The sequence below is a fragment of the Onychostoma macrolepis genome, chromosome 01 (genome assembly GCF_012432095.1).
Source record: "Onychostoma macrolepis isolate SWU-2019 chromosome 01, ASM1243209v1, whole genome shotgun sequence".
Lineage (NCBI taxonomy): Eukaryota > Metazoa > Chordata > Actinopteri > Cypriniformes > Cyprinidae > Onychostoma > Onychostoma macrolepis.
In genome coordinates, this window is record NC_081155.1 from 22,406,274 (window position 1) to 22,423,759 (window position 17,486).

Genomic DNA, 17,486 nt, shown 5'->3' on the forward strand with positions numbered 1-17,486 from the left:
ATTTATAGGGATTAAAAAAAAGAGCAGGTGGTATTTTATCATTATAGGGTGGTTGTGTACACACTGCCAACACACATTTATGTTCAAACAACATGTAAAAGTGAATTTTGCATAATAGGTGCCCTTTAATATGGAGTAACTTACATTTAAGACAATATTGCCAGTTATTTTCTCTGTTTTTGCTCTGCTAACAAAGATCCAAACAAAGCGTTTGCAAGCAGAACACAGTATATTGTGTTTAGTTGCTGGGTGAATCAGTGTTTTTGAACAAACTGGCTAAGTGAATAATTCAGTGACCCATTCAGTCAGTTTGGTCACTTGTTTGGTTTCTGAACGAATCAACATGTTTGAATGAATCTGTTGACTGAATGGTTCAGTGACTTACTCTTAAAAACAGTCACTTTCTGCCATATGCTGGCATATCCATGTAACCTGCAGATGAAAATGAAAAATGCTTTTTATCCACATTTTAAAGTATTACGGTTTCTGAAATATCAGTAGTTAGATGTAGAATAAATCATTCTAAAATATTAAACATAAGGTACTTGAAGTGTTAAATAATATTCAAGCTGAAGTGTATTATTTCTGCTCTGCATCACTAATGTCACTAAATGTAACTGTAAAAATAATGATCGTTGCAAATAGGGTTTTCAAAAAACTTCATCCATCTGCCATCTGCCACTCATGGCATTGTTTGAGCTTTGTGCCAAAAACTGTCCGTAGCATTTGTAATTTGAGGTTACACAGGTTAAACACATAAGCATTCTACACTTATCTCATGTCTTCCATCTTACTCAGTTTGTTTGCAGATTACCATGTAAACCAATCACAGAGTTGACACCTTCTTTAATCGGCTCTTTTGTGCTGTGCACTCCTTAAGTATGCAAAGAGAAAGTAGATGGAAGGGAAGAGCAGAGAGAGAAACTAAAACATGGGAACACAGAATTTGTTTGGTTAGTTTTCCAGTTTTGCCCATGCTGGTAGATGCCTTAACTACACCATCATACTGCCTGCTACTCCAGTGACAGCCATTGAAATGTAGCTGTGTATTAAGACACAATATTTTTTCATAAGCAACAAATAAATCATTTTTATTTATTTATTTTTTTTACATCAAATTAACTCAAGTTATTCAGGCTATTGATTTGGACTTGTTTAATGGAGGTGTTTAGATCTGATCAAGAGATTACCTCTGATTATATTGCTACCCCACTGTTTCAGTTCATTTGTTCTGTTTGCTTCTGTTCTGCTTTGATATGTATGTTTGATGCTGTTGATGCTTCGGTCAGGTGGGTCTGTGTCCCTTCATGCTGAATGTTGTTGTACAATCTATTTGATAATGCTAAAAAATTATTCAGATATTCTCTAAATGCTCTAATGCATTAGTCAATCACAATTGGCTGCAACCGAAGTTACAGTGCCTTCAGAAAGTCTTCATACCCCTTCATTTTTTCACATGTTGTTATGTTAAACTGCTTTAAATTACTTTTTTCCCCACATAAATCTACACCCCACTCACCATAATGACAAAGCAAAAACTGGATTTATCACAACTTTGCAAATTCATTAAAAACAAGTCTTCATACCCTTTGCTTTGACACTTGAAATTTAGATCAGGAGCATTCCAGTTTCACTGGATTGTCTTTGAGATGTTTATATACTCTGCCTGGAGTTAACCTGTGGCAAATTCAATTGATTGGACGTGATTTGGAAAGGCACACACACCTGTCTATATAAAGCTTAACAGCTGAAATGGATGTCAGAGCAAAAACTAAGCCATGAGTTCAAAGGAATGGCCTGCAGAGCTGAGAGACAGGATTGTGTTGAGACAGATCTGGGGAAGACTAGAAAACACTTTTTTTTTGCTGTGTTGAATGTTCACAGGAGCATTTGACCTCCATAATCCTTAATGGATGAAGTTTGAAACAATCAGGACTGTTCCTAGATCTAGCCTCCTGGCCAAACTGAGCAATCGAAGGAGAAGGGTCTTGGGTAGAGAGGTGATCAAGACACTGATGGTCACTCTGGTTGAGCTCCATGATCTTGTTTGGAGATGGGAGAAACTTACAGAAGGACAAACATCACTGCGACACTCCACCAATCAGGGCTTGATGGCAAAGTGACCAAATTCAAGCTTTTCCTCAGTAAAGATCCATGAAATCCTGATTGGAATTTACAAAAATACACCTAAATAACTCTCAGACTGTTAAAAAAAGATTCTCTGGTCTGATGAACCTCAATACCTTATTCATGTCTGAGAGAAAACAAGCACCGCTTATCATCTGCATAATACCATTCCAACGGCGAAGCATGGTGACGGCAGCGGCAGGGACTGGGGAAGTGATCAGAGAAGACAGAAAGCTGAATGCAGCTAAATACAGAGATGTCCTTAATGAAAACCTGGTTCAGAGCGCTCAGAACCTCAGACTGGGTTGACAGTTCACCTTCCAACATGACAATCACCCCTATGCACACAGCCAAGACAATGCAGGAGTGGCTTAGGGACGACTCTATGAACGTCCTCGAGTGGCCCAGCCACAGCTGGGACTTGGAACCAATCAGACATCTTTGGAGAAACCTATAAATGGCTGTTCACCAATGGTCTCCAGCCAACCTGACAGAGCTTGAGATGATCTAAAGAGAAGAATGGCAAAAAAAAAAAAATGCAGATGTGCACAGCTTGTTGCATCACACCCAAACAGACTTGAGGCTATAATTGTTGCCAAAGTGCTTCAACTAAGTTTTGAGTTAAGGGTATGAAGACTTGTGCAATGCTATTTTTTCAGTGTTTCCTTTTTAATAAATTTGAAAGTTGTGATAAATCTGTTTTTTGCTTTGTCATTATGGTGAGAGGGGTGTAGATTTATGTGGGGAAAAAAGTCATTTAAAGCGGTTTGACATAACAAAATGTGAAAAAAATGAAGGGGTATGAAGACTTTCTATAGGCACTGTGGATGCACGATAGCTTTCATAAAGCCAAATTTTGTTGACGGTGAGCAGTTTACATTGCTGAATAAATAATGAATGTATTCAGAGAACTTCAGTATAAGGAAAGAGACAAATGCAGAATTGAAAACCGGTCTGATCATGCAACTTTAAGAGGACTTGTTTACTAGCCGTACTGTATCTAAGGGCCTGGGGGTTAAAAGGCATGGCAGAGGTCAAATCAGATGCAGCATACGCAAAACAGTAACACTGGAGAGAGTATAAAGTGGAGCGAATAAGTAGAACACGTTTTGGAAGAAGCACTATAGTTGCTCAACAAAAAGTTTATTGGCACTTTAATGGAAATGGAAAAAATCAATAGAATGCAGGTTTTAAAATAGTCCAACCACAGATACAGATTTTGAATTTAGATTCAGCTGACCCTCATTTAGATGAAATAAAATCAAGCTGAATGAGAGACGATATATATATACTGGAAGTATCAGGTTTAAAGAAAATAATATTCTTAACATTAAAAATGTTAATATGCCATTTTAAGGCATTTTAATGTTGCATTTCAATTAGCAGATCGATTTTACATCATTCTGAGGCTGAAATTAGAAAGATGCCATTTCTAAACAGGCCGTTTCCCCCCCCCCTCATTTTCTCACTCGGTCTAGCCAGTTGGTTATTTATTTACGACAATAGGTACTGCAGTGGATCCTGCAGGCTGGCTTTAAGGCTCCATGTGCACAGTCTAGTTTTAGAGAGTAGCCACAGATCCAATACCAGGTCTGCTGCCTTTGAATGACTGTCACATATGCTACTGACATATCCCAGGAGACTCCCGTAGTTAGCCAAAAAACGAGATTAAGATCTTGCGACCATTTCCGGAAGCACGAGACAGACTTGGGTTTTAACACAAAAGCATGTCTGGAGGTGCTAAATGGAAAGTATTCCCATCGGATCCCTGGAGACTGGCAACGGGAGATGTGCTCCAAGGGGCAGCCTCACCTCCTTGGGGCTGGTCATTACCAATGAGTGCTTTGGCAGGGAAGCTCAGAGAGAAATTGGCAGATTTTCCTCAAGAAATATGTTATGATAGGTTTTCCTATAAAAGTCTGTGGGCGAGGGCATCTCCCATGAGGCTAAATACACCAAAGATGAGTCCACAGACTGATGCAGTGTCACTGTGTGGTCACATTAACATCAAAAAATGAATGAAATCTACAGTAGAAAGTCTGAGGAGTATGGCTTGGAAAAAAATGAAGATAAATGTCTCATGTTCCCATTTCTTAGTGTTTACGGCATTGTTCTAATAGTGGTACTTCACACCTTGTTGTACAACTACTAATTAAACAGGGGATTTCACAGTATACAAGAAGCAACATGCAAGGAGATAACAAGAAATGTGTGGTGTTTTTGTTTTCAAACCTCATTTCGAGTTGGGAATTTTCACTCAAGGGAAAATCTATAGAAACGTTGGATAAAGAAACCCTTTATTGTTGTTGACGTTAGCACTTTGACTAGCTCCAAACCCTCAAATAGTAATTACAAAGGCAATGAAAGAAACATAAACCGCTATACCACAAGATTGAATAGTTTTCCGATCAGAACTTGGTAAACTGTCCATTTTATGTCTTCCTGCTATTTTTTCCTTCCTTTTCCACAAGGTTTGAATTTAAAAGCCTGGTGCCTAGTGTCCACAGCAAAGCTCGTGCAGGCTTTATTTTCCTCCACTCTGTTAAAACAAAGCGAGACGTACCAAAGGCATGTCCCGGTGCCTAAATATTTATGAGAGGAGCGGATGATGCTGTGTATTTACCTTCATTGGCAGTCTTGCTTGAGGATACCTCAAACAAGGAGGCACAGTGTTAGCGCAGGACAGTAAAACTGGGTTGGAGTTCATCCCACACTCCTCCAGGATGGAAAATATGGGGAAATATTTCAAAGCCTGGAGCATATTTAGTTGGGCTCTGCTTTGTTTGAGCTGCGTGCTCCCATGTTAGGATTCATTAAAAGTGCAGCGTGATTCAGAATGAATATGTGGCGGTGGAATCATCCTTGAAGACGGAGGGGTAGAGAGGCAATCTGCAGCTATCCCATCTCTCCATTCTCTGTTATGTAACCAGCCCTCCTGTGGTCTCTCTGACTCAGTCTATTTGTGGTGTCTAGAGTCAGATAAGAGTGCTATTGCAACCAGAGCTTCTCCACCTATCTATTCTTCCCTTTTCTATCATGTTGACATACGGCACCTGTGAGTTTTGCTAGACGTTATTAGGTACAGGTACTGAGAGACTATTAGCCTGTTTCAAAATGATAGAGCCTTGTAAACCAACCCATCGGAGTATATTTAGCTTATCATTTACCTGTCCTATCTGATGTAGAGCAAAGGACAGTAAGATTACGCAACACTGCATTAACTTATCACAGTCCACAATGTATATGAGCTAACTGCCTCGCTTTAGTAGGAACATGGGCTTCATTTTAGACCGCATGAAGAGTGCATCGCCATTTGATCTTAACCATTACATAGTTCTTTCTGAGAGCCCTGCATGCTAAATTATTATTAGGGCTATCAGTGTTAATTAATTGCATATATCAGTATCTGCTGACAAAAATGTATAATTTATAAAGAATATTATTAGAAGTCAGTATATTGTTTTATTTCTAAAACTGAACATAAGCCTATAGTCTAAAACAATCCATTTGGCAATAGAGTTGTCAGTCTTTCCGAGATGTTAACATAATGCAAACATAATGTGTGTTTGCATTCAATCTACAATATTTGCTGTTTTTCATATCACATTTACAGAGCCCTGCATATGACATGCTAAAAAAGAAATAGATATTGGCTGCTAATTAAGAATTTGTTCCCAAAACATATAAAATTATGGCTGTATTGTACTAATTTGCTCCTTAGTTTTATCTTAGTAAAATTGTGGCCATGATATCTTTTTTTCACGTCATGCGCAGTGCTCTGAACAATTTCATATATTAAAGGGATAGTTCATGCAAAAATATTGTCATTAATTACTCACCCTCATGTCGTTCCAAACCCGTAAGACCTCCGTTCATCTTCGGAACACAAATTAAGATATTTTTGATGAATTCTGAGTGCGGAGGTCTTACGGGTTTGGAACGACATGAGGGTGAGTAATTAATGACAGAATTTTCATTTTCGGGTGAACTAACCCTTTAACATATATCTTGCAAAAACATATATAAATATATATTACAAAACATAATAAACATACACATTTGTATGTATGTCTTAATAAAGCTGTATATTATACAGTATAATATATATATATATATATATATATATATATAAATAAAATATATACTGTTGACATAAATGGTTGCTACGTACATATAAAACCATATAAAGCCATCATATATATTATTAATGTTTGTACATATAAAAAATGCTATGGGGATTTTGGTATAAACTTACATTTTTATCTATCCAGAGAGAATGTATGTATGTGAAAAGTACAGGTAACATATATGTCAATAACAAAATATCATGTACAGGACAATAAATGTCATATAGTACATTTATGTATGGGTAGTGTTTTCATGTTGCCATGTCAAGTTCAAAAGTAGTTAATCTCATCTCATTTCTTTTCTTTTGTTTGTCTTATTTTATCATTTATTTTATTTTCAGGAATGGATCCAGTTTAACACATCCTGCTCTTATACACGTGGTTTGATGAGGCACGTTGTATGTAGTAGCTGGTCGGTTATTGTGGCTGTAGACTCATGGGGCAAATGATTTTCAATTTATGACATAGATAACTGTTCATTTTAGATAACTAGAATATGCTGATGTCTGTAATAAGCATTTAAATTTGCAACCTCTCATTACAGCCCGCATTTACTGCTGCCTATATTGGTACATATACAGTATATACTGTATAGAACTGCACAAGAAAATTTTTAGACTAGCCGTGAACCCACAGCAAAATTATTGTGAACATGTCCATGTAGGTTTTCTTGCAATCTGACCTACAGAGGCATTATAGGGAGTGTGGCTCAGTGAGCATGCTCAGATTTAGAGTGGCGCTCTGGTGCTGACATCACCTAGAAATTGCTTATCCAAGGTGACATGTCTACCCAGCAAAGGGCAGATAGTGCATCGCCACAAATATTTCACCTTATTAAATATACATCGATAGGCTCGAGTTTTTAAGGTGGTTCACCTGAGTCAAGGTTACGCTGGCAGATTTTTATTTCTAACATTTCTAGACTGAACAAGAGTTGAAATGCTTCTAACACAGAGAGCAGAAACGGATAGAGACGGAGAGAGAAAGATACACAGAAAAAGAAAACAAAGACATAAATTACAGTGGAATGAGAGCGAGAACAGCAAATATGTTCCTAGAAAGCATCCCGAATCTGTCTTAGGCACATGGCTTACACATGTGTCCCAGTGTGTGACGCAGAGTGTGACACATCAGGTGGAGTCAGCTTGCTGTGGGCATCGGATGTGGCATTGACCCTAGTGCCTGTCAGACCGGGTGGCACTGCTGCAAGACGATGGATCTCCTGCTGTGATAGGGGTTTTTTTTCTGTGACATTTAAACACTACAAATAGGTTTTTATCACTATGTTGTGCTAACATTTAACTTCCCACAATAATTTCTGTTATTTATCCTTACAATGAAAAAAAAATGTTAACCTTAACAATACGCTTCATGTGGTAATATCTAAACCTTGGTCTGAGGTTTATGTAAATTTTAACAGGGGCTTCAACATTCAATAATAGTTCAACTTAGATTAAGTTAGTCGTTTAAAATGCCTTTAAAAAAAATCTGAATTCCTTTAAAACTTTTGACCCTGCTAAAAGTCATGGTATAATTCACATACTGCCTAAAATCTTTCAAATCAAATTGGTTAAAAAGTGTAATGAATTCACCACAGTCGATGATGGAACCACTTTTATTTAAATTCTTAATTTAAGGCAGCAAGTAGACTTACGTTTTTAATTTTGTGCAATAATGCACTTTCTCCAGTAGTTTCAAAATTCAAAAGACATCTCAGATCACATTTTGATACCAAAAGAAAAAAAAAGAAAAAGGATTTTAAGGGACCTCTTCCTAAAATTCTTTTTGTTGTAAATATTTCTCCAACCCCAGACCCTAGTTTGACAACATCAGTCTTATATAACATCTGTTGACTGTTTCATGCTAAAAGTCTTTTGAATCCAATGAGATGGTCCTGCAAGATTTCCTTAACATCTGCAGACAGACTTTTGAGTGATGTTGCCCTCAAAATGATGATTAGGTGATTAACAATGAATAATGAATGATTCATTAAGAAGAATTTATTGTTGTAAGCAACGAGTGCTATTTTGAGCTTTTCTAGTGATCTGTACGTACATGCTTCGTGAGACATCTTGGACAGGTGTAGCATTGTTCTTTAAACTGCCATATGGTGCAGTAATCCTCCATCATGCACATACTACATCTGAAAAAGGTCATGAAAAAAGGACACTGGCGGTCCAAAGCGACAAGTGTGTGTGATGTTCTGATAATGTTCTTTTACGGTTTGTAAAAAGAACATACAGTATCCACCAACATACAGTATTTGTTTAGAACAGTTTTGGACTGTTTTTGCTTGTAAACGATGCTTGATCTGTGCATATTTTTCTCCTTATTCAGACTAGATGACCTTTTCACTGGAGAAAGCAATATTATGAATAAAGCACTCGTATTTTAACCAGAAGCAACAGTTTGAAGTTAGAAACATTTTTTATGATGAATTTTATGATGAACATGCATCTTTTCACTTCACAAGATGTTAATTGATGGACTGGAGTCATGTAGATGATTTGTGGATTATTGTGATGTTTCTATCAGCTGTTTTAACTCTCATTCTGACGGCACCCATTCACTGCAGAGCATCTATTATTGAGTAAGTGATGTAACGCTAAATTTCTCCAAATCTGTTCCGATAAAGAAACAAACTCATTTACATTTTGGATGGCCTTAGGGCGAGAACTTTTCCTTTAACTTGTTTTTAACCTGGAATATTTCTTTGAGTTAATAAGGCAATAGCAAGTGACTAGTTGACTATAGGCAGAATTAAACTCTATATGAAGAGTGAACACCAAAAGCAGGTGTTAATTAGTATCTCATTGAACAGCTTGACTTGTCATGTCTGAATAGAAATACACAGCATGTCAGGTGACTCATAACTCAAGCATTGTAATGCACATCTGTTACTGATAACGGCTGGTATGATATTTGGATTCTTCTTCTTAGCAGGATCGCAAACTCAACCTCATAATGCCCTTGAGGAGGCCTTGTTCAATGAGTGTGTCATTACAGCTGTGTGACACTGGCCTCAGGCCAGACGGTTTACAGTGAGCACGCACAGAATGTCGCACGCCACGCTGTCCAAGTGTAGCTCTGAATTGCCGGCCGGCTGTCAGACGACTCCAGCAGAGGCACAGCCCCGCCTGAACTCCATTGTTTATTGTCTCATAACGTAAACACGCGGCCAGAATGCAGTCTTCAAAGAGGGTGGGGTAGTTCACCGGGCTGGATGTTGAGATGGGCGACTTTTTGGCACTGTGTTTGTAAGGTAATTTCAATTTCAAAGGGAAATTTCAACTTTTATATTCTTCAAAGCATCTTGAAATAAAAATGTATCAGTTTCTGTAAAAATATTAAGCCGCACAACTATTTTCTGCATATACAGGGCAACACAGTAGGAATAATTTAAGTATCTGACTGGATTTAAAATAATAGAGATTTATTTATTGTGAGTTGTGACTGTGTAGAGAGGACCGGCTTGACTCAGCATGTCTCGTACAGGTAAGCTCACACACTTCAGGGATTTAGCTTCTTGTTTATCCTAGTCAACATAAACCCAGTCTGGAGGTCATAAGTGAATCAGGGTCATGTCTGAGCCTGAATGAGGCCACCAGAGGCAAAGAAGGTGGTCACACTGGATTCAGTGGGAGCAGGTCAGTGTGAGTTCACAAGGTCACTCGTATCACCAACACAGAGGATTTGTGGCATTTTTGCAAAGTTGTCTGTGTATAGGCTTTCAGGAAGGTCTGGTTATATCTCCAAGCTTGCCATAAACCAGATTAGCGTAAATTCTGTGGCATATCATTCCAAAGGTGCTGAAAACAGGACCTTATATGGGTTTTAATGCTTGAATTAGGTGCTGCATGTGGTGTTCGCTGAGGAAAACCATAATAAGAGCTTTTTGTGTTTGAGATAGAGATCCACATTTTTGGAAATGCCTATCTGGATCACACAGCAATCTGATTAATTTACTGTTTTAGCATTGTCATTGCTTTGTAGAACTGAGCTAGTCTTGCTTTTTTATTTATTTTTTTAATTTAATTTTTCTTTTCTTGGTTGAAATATGGAAGCCCATTTCTGCCAGAATAATAAAAAAAAGCTTAGTTAAATCATAAATAGATGAGATGAAAAGTCGAAATTATGTCTTAAACAGTCAGAATTATGACATACAATGTTTCAATTATGACAAAAAGTCAAAATTCTGAAATAAAAAGGTGCAGATGCAGTTTAGAAAAAAATCAATGTCACATTGAAATTGAGATAAAAAAAAAAAAATCATAATTATGGCATAAGTCAAAATAATAGCCAAGTCAGAAATTATTTTTGTCATTGACTTTTTGTTATAATTTCACCTTTTCATCTCATTATTATGACTTTTATAGAAAGACATAATTATGACTTTTTTTTTTTTGCCAAGGCTTGCTTTATTTATTTATTTACTTACTATCTGGCAGAAATGGCCTTCCACAGTTGATGAACAGCTTGATTTTGGCTGGTGGTGGTATTAGTGGGAGGGGCATTGTTGGATCTGATTGGATAAAAATCTTTATAGTACTGTATACTGTAGATGTTTATTTAATATATTTTTCAACCCTTGTCCTTAATCTTTATCCAGTAAATTACAAACAGCTGGAAAAGTCATGGGGCCTTTGATTATTTTTGAGGCCTTGGAGTCAAAAAGGTTGGAAACTACTCTATTAGAGCATGTAGATAACCTTAAAGCTAACCGACATGGACTAAAAGCCATAAAACTGAACGTTTAATCTTATTCTTCTGATTTGCATATAAGATTAAGATCTGTATGGTTATCTTGCGTAATATACCGATACAAACTTTGCCCATAGTCATAATAGAGATAATGACAGGCAAGGCTGGCAGCAGGAAACATCATTGCATCATTGTTGATGTTTTCAGACTGTCACATCTGGTGTTGACCACTGGGGTATTATGTGAGATTCTGTCTCCGTGGCTCTGCTAATAGATGGCTGTTCATTCTCCACCAGGCTTCAACACACCCAGGGAAATGATATTCATGCTGATGAACATCAGTTGATAGGTGAGGTGCGTTAACACAAGATGAGCTTGCCCCAAGTCATTTATTAGGGCATCTTAAAGCTTTCTTGCTATAGAGGGCATTAATAACCAGCATCTGAAAAGTGAAAACTGGCACAAAATTAGCTTAAAGCAATCACTTTTTCTTATTTTATTACTATTATATTGTTTAATTATAGAACACTCATTTAAGGATGCAAAACCATTCCATGTCACTATAGTGAGTTTATTCACGCTGTCTGCGCAAGGGAAGATATAACCTGTGGCACTGTAAAGTCAACAGTTCATGTATACCCAGTTTTTCTTCAATTTTTTTTCAATTGCATCACATGTAAGTACATGAGTGCTTGAATAAGTGGAAACCAAGTGCAACTGTATTAAATTAAGGCTGTCAAATTCATAGTTTACTTGTTTGTCAGTCTTGCCATACCTGCAGGGCTCATGTTGATGGACTGAAGTATCTGTCCTCCCTCACTGTTTACATGCTCAGCACAACACAACAAGGAATCAGTATGATTCTGAATGTTTTTCCACTTTAAGTCAGATCCAGCACTGAATTTCTTACAAACTGCACCATGCAGTGAATTATCACGCCTCAAAATCACTTGTTCTGTGCAGTAATACATTAATCTAATCTTTCCAAACGTCTTGCACTTGCTCAGTGCTTCATGTGAAGGTGCTAAAGCAGCAATACCAGCTTCTACGCACCTTTCTCTTCTAAATGAGGCTCATTGTAGAACCTGAGAGACATTCTAAGTTAGTAAGAATGTTCCTAAATACAATTCTTGAAAAAAATAAACTCAAGAAGTTCTCAAAATTTGAAAAAAAAAGAAGGAACAGTACCTTTGCTAATATGTACTCTTTAGGTATTATTATGTACCTAATATGCATCTTCTAGAGGTAAAAAAGGAACAAAAGGCTACCTTGTGAAAGGTACCTTGTGTACCTTCTTTTTTTGAAGAACACAACAGTATTTGATGTTATCTGATTATACGGTGTTTCTAGTTGAAGACTCACTGATCAACTCAATGAAAAACACCTCAAAGGGCATTTTTTTTTGTGTGTGTGCTGGAAGAGCAAAAAATCATTATAATCATTATAAGTGTGCACAGTATTTTCATTGCAACTGGCTTGACAGGAGTTCAAATGGTTGTTTTTTAAATTACAAATGGTTATTTTCAAAGAGCCTGTCTCAAGATGAAGCGTTCTTTTGCATTCATTTGTGCTTCCTCTAGAATGAATGCATCCTGTATCTGAGTGTGTGTGTGCAAATGCATTGTGCTAAAGTTAAAAACAAGGTCCTATTTGAACATCTTTTTAACATTTTAAACATCTTACCGTCTTAAAACTTTACGTTGAAAATAGCAGTTAAGTTTATTAATGTTTTTGAATCTGTCCCCTGATTCATAAACATCTATGCTATTAGCTTGCTGTAATTAATGATTTGCATAATTTCTTTAGTGAAATGGACAGACAGTGTGTGAAAGTGAGCAAACTAAGTAGAGTATTCAATAGATATAATTTACTTTATTATTTTCATAATTTGCTTTAACAATTCTTAGAGAAATTAGTTGCTCTTTTGGAAGCCTGAATTTACCTTTTTTAAGCAAAATGGCCTTGAAATCTGTTTCACAATTAGTTTCACAACTTCCTTGTAATTCATAGCTCCATCATTTACATTTAAAGAGCATTAGAGGCGCAGCCATATTGGGCCACTCACTTCAGATCACCCCCAGTGGATAGTAATTCGGGTTCTGGATGTAAATGCATTTTACATTTTTGCACTCACTGACATTGCAGTTGACCCTTTACTAGATTCAGGTCTTAATAGCCCTCTGGGGACCCATAATTCTCTGCGGGCTGACCATAATTTCCCACTGCGTGCTGCTCTGCGTGGTGCGTGGAGTGGGTGCATTGATAATGTTTAGACTGTCTCACTTTGGTTATGTAAGCCATTTGTCCTCTCCCCTGTTTGTTTTACCTAATCTACCTTTAGCTTTTGCCGCATTCCAAGTTGTGTTACATAAATACTCTAGACTGGAGAGGAGGTGGCTGTCTGTAAGAGCGGCCGCTGTTTGCACAATGAATGGTGATCCTCTTGAAAGTGAGCAGGACTCATTTTCTCTAGCCTTTCTCTTTCTGGCTTTGGTTAGCATCTGTGTACTGCGAAGTCTGATAACTTTACACCCACCTTAACTGATAGAGAACAGCTCTAATGGTTTAAATTCAGTGTAACTATCGCCGCATGTTCTATTTCTGCCCATTGCTCTGCACAGAGTCAGGAGAAAGACTGCTGCTTTAGCGCTCTGTTGAGATTGATACATGACAGCTCCAGCGCAGTGCATTCGAGCAGTTATATGGTTTGTTATTTTTGCATTCCTGATCCATCTGTCAGTCTTCTTTCTCAACCCTGCCAGTATCTTTATGCATATCTCAGCTGATGCAGCAGCACATAAGCAGCAATAAATATTCAGAATCCAAATAATATAGCAAATACCCAAACTCTGCATTCCATTACCCTTCCTGTAGTTTCCAAGTTGAACTTGAACATAATGTATTATATGCTTATTTCCATCCATGACTGGTAAGTGATCACTACCGTTTTAGTTCACAATTGCTTCCTTTGAAAGAGTTTAGGTTGTGTAATTGCACAGGGAACAATACGTATTTATGTATTAGGGTGCAGTATCGTAAAAAAAAAATTGCTTCCTGTTTATGTCCATGATACTTGGTCATTAAACATACTGTATTATGGCTCTTGCACCAACATAAACTACAGATTCTGCTTAACAAATGCAATTGGGTCAGTCCTACTGTGCAGTATATTTTTAAGCAATCATATGTATTGTACAGAATATAAAGTTTGCAAATTTAAAGGAAGGAATGATAGCTATTACATTAAAAATTAAGATATTATTTGTAATTGCAATACTTTGGTTGAGTGGATGTTGCTATTTGGCTTTGCAGTAACCCATATTCCAAGATACAGTATACTGTATATATGTGACCCTGTAGCACAAAACCAGTCTTAAGTCGCTGGGATATATTTTTAGCAATAGCCAAAAATACATTGTATGGGTCAAAATTATCCATTTTTCTTTTATGCCAAAAATCATTAGGATATTAAATAAAGATCATGTTCCATGAAGATATTTAGTGAATTTCCTACCGTAAATATATAAAAACTTAAAGCTTTCCATACATCAATGGAAAGCTTATTTATTCAGAAAAAAAAAAAAAATGGAAAAAATTGACACTTATGACTGGTTTTGTGGTCCAGGGTCACATATCTCTAATCAGAACATGGTTTGGAAATGTATTTAGTAACCAATTTATAGATTATTCTGTGTCCTTAATATAACTTACTGTCCTCTTGGTCTTTTGGAATATTCTGAAGAGAAAAAAAAAGGCAGATACCGTCATCCAAGAAATGACATCAATTTTAATAGGAACACAAAAATCAGTAAGTACAGTATTAGCAAGGAATTTGACGAATTATGTGATGTTTTGTGGTATTATTTGTTCTGTTGTATATATATATATGTATATATTGTATATATATATATGTTCAAGTTACAGAATTCAAAATGCATTGCATAACAGGAATGACAGAATTGCCATATTAATGATCAAAGAGGGCTTTTGCATTTCTGCATTCTTGAGTGTTTCAAGCAAACTGCTTGCTTACAGATATATTTCTGATTTTTAAAAATGAAATCTGAAGATGAAAAAGCATATCTACAGAGAAAGAAAAGAAAAGAACAGACCCAAAGCTAGAAAAAAATAGCTGTTTGATCTGAATGCATGCTGAGTCCATTCTAATTAAACCGTAATTGTCCATAAAATAAATGAGAAATGCGAACACCTGTATATAGTTACAAGTGTTCTCACTTCACCCCACACCTTTTTCTTATTACATTCCTCATGACCTGTCTGTTTCCAGAGAATCATTTCAGGCATTTCAAGCACTGAATGTGTTTACATGCATTTTATACAACATACAAGGTGTGTTCTTTTATCAAGAAAAGGCCACAAATAGCGAAAAAAAAAAAAAAAAAAAGGTAAATTGAGACTTTTGGCACCTTGTCATTTCAAAACGTGTTGTTTCAGAGAAAAGAAAAATAAAGCTTTTATTTTATTGCACTTTATATGCATATCTTAACAGGCTGTTTTCTCAAAGTAGATTATTATTTTTTAGAAATCTCCACTTCAGTATACAAAACTTTTATATGCAGTTTTATTCCTTTCTATATTCTGAAGGATTTTACAGAGGGGTTTGTTCATACTGTCTATTATCTGCCTGATTTCATATTACATTTTATTCCTAAAAACACTGTGATTTTTTTACCTGTCTATTGACAGTATTTTCTGATTTGTTTAGTGATAAAAAAAAAAAAAGAAGAGATTTTCAAAATCCCTAGTGCAAAAACCTTTGACTCTAATGTGGACAAAATGAGAAAGAAACTTTGAACCAGTGATTTCTGTTTTGGATATATTAGATACTGCCTCATTTGCAGAATTTCAGAAACCTTGTAATACAAAAATATTTGCAGTTCTTATAGTAATCAATCAAATATGAAAGCATGGTAGTATCTGATATCTATATTTGACCCTATTCTTGAATCAACTTGTCCATGTTTTGATGTCAAAACCAGAGTAAACATCAAAGAATTCAACATCTAACGTAAACACGGTTTGCATTGTCAGGTTTTTATAATGAGCTGTTTTTTTTGATAGTTATCAGCATTTGTTGTACATGTAAACTCACTCATTGACCACAGAAGTAAGGGTTACTTCAATAACACACAGAGTAAATGGCGCAAATAGAAGTAAAATTCAGAATCTAACTTCAAAATTCAAAGGTTTTCTAAGAGAGGTGAAGCAGGTTACCCATTCACTTCATTATTTATACCAAAAAATACAAGCAACATCCACCAGCTAAAGTTGTAGACGTTAATTAGTGTTTTTCTCTCGTGCACAAAACACAACAGCAGTGTTCTCGCAGTATGCCGGTCATAAGGGTGATCTGTTTCATAACAACCAACACTGACCTACTTCCTGCAAAAGCAGTCACCTTGTCAGCCCTTTGTGTTGTCTTTGTCTTTTTTACTCGGTCGCAAGGAACGCTCGGTGCAGAACAAGAGAAACGGAGGGGCTCGCTGAACAGTTTAATGCAGCCAGACCTCTCCACATCATGCACAGCGAGTGTTGCGGTGCCGCCGGGGCGATTAGCTCACCAGGGCCTGCCAATCGACTCCCTCGCTAGAGACCCCTGCTAACCGGCTAACAAATTGAATGTGTGTTTAGACGGACGAGGGAGAATTAGATCAGCCCTCTCGACTGTGTCAGAAAGATGCGGTGAAGTTACTACCCGCACCAGGCCTTGAGAGGGAACGTGCCTCTGAGACCCAGAGGCTTGTTAAGACTCAAGGATGTTGTCAGAATGCTAACCAGACAATTACCGTGCACTACTGATTAAAACGAGAGCACGCTCATTATCAAAGTCAGGGCGGGGGAGGTACGTGCTAAGCCTATCTTGCCATTAAAGTATTGTTAGAGTCTTACTGTTGGGTTTAAATGAGCTTCGTTTTTTCCTGCACACCATAGGCGTCTTTCAAAGGGTGACTTTCACTCGGTCCGCAGGGCATCCTTCTGAGAGGCTCTGCCCACTCAGGCTATGTCAGGTTTCACTGGGCAATTTAATCAGATTTCTGCCAAGTCAGCCAGACTATTTGGAGTATGTGCTTCATTTTCAATGTTTCAATTTCATTTTGGAGGGCACGGGATATAAAAATCTCTCTATTTCAGTTTCCAACGTTCTCTCATTTTCTGCCACTTAATGTTGCTCAGTATTTATTTCTGTGCGCATGCGGGCTCCAGTAGATTAGGCATAAATCGACTGCTTTGAATGTGGCATGTTATATATGGGTGTGTTTGTGTATAGTCGGTTTGCTGAACAGACCATTCTTATTATCTGGAGCAAAATGGTGAGGCATACGTTATGAGTCAGTGACATATGCCGTGCCCTTTGGGTGCCCAATAACAATGTGGGAATTACGTGATTTCTGCAGCGCTAAAATCACTGGGCTCAAACGGCCCTGCAGAGCAGGACAAACTTAGCTCAGACCTGGGGTGTTATTTATGGCCATTCTGTTATTTTTGTGCTTTTTTTTTTTTTGAAATAGC

At 37.1% G+C, this 17,486-nt stretch overlaps 1 protein-coding gene across 1 annotated transcript in view; it reads left to right on the forward strand.

Moving 5' to 3' along the window:
* Positions 1-17,486, forward strand: part of nr3c2 (nuclear receptor subfamily 3, group C, member 2) — a 70,475-nt gene that overhangs the window by 22,771 nt on the left and 30,218 nt on the right. The window lies entirely within an intron of this gene.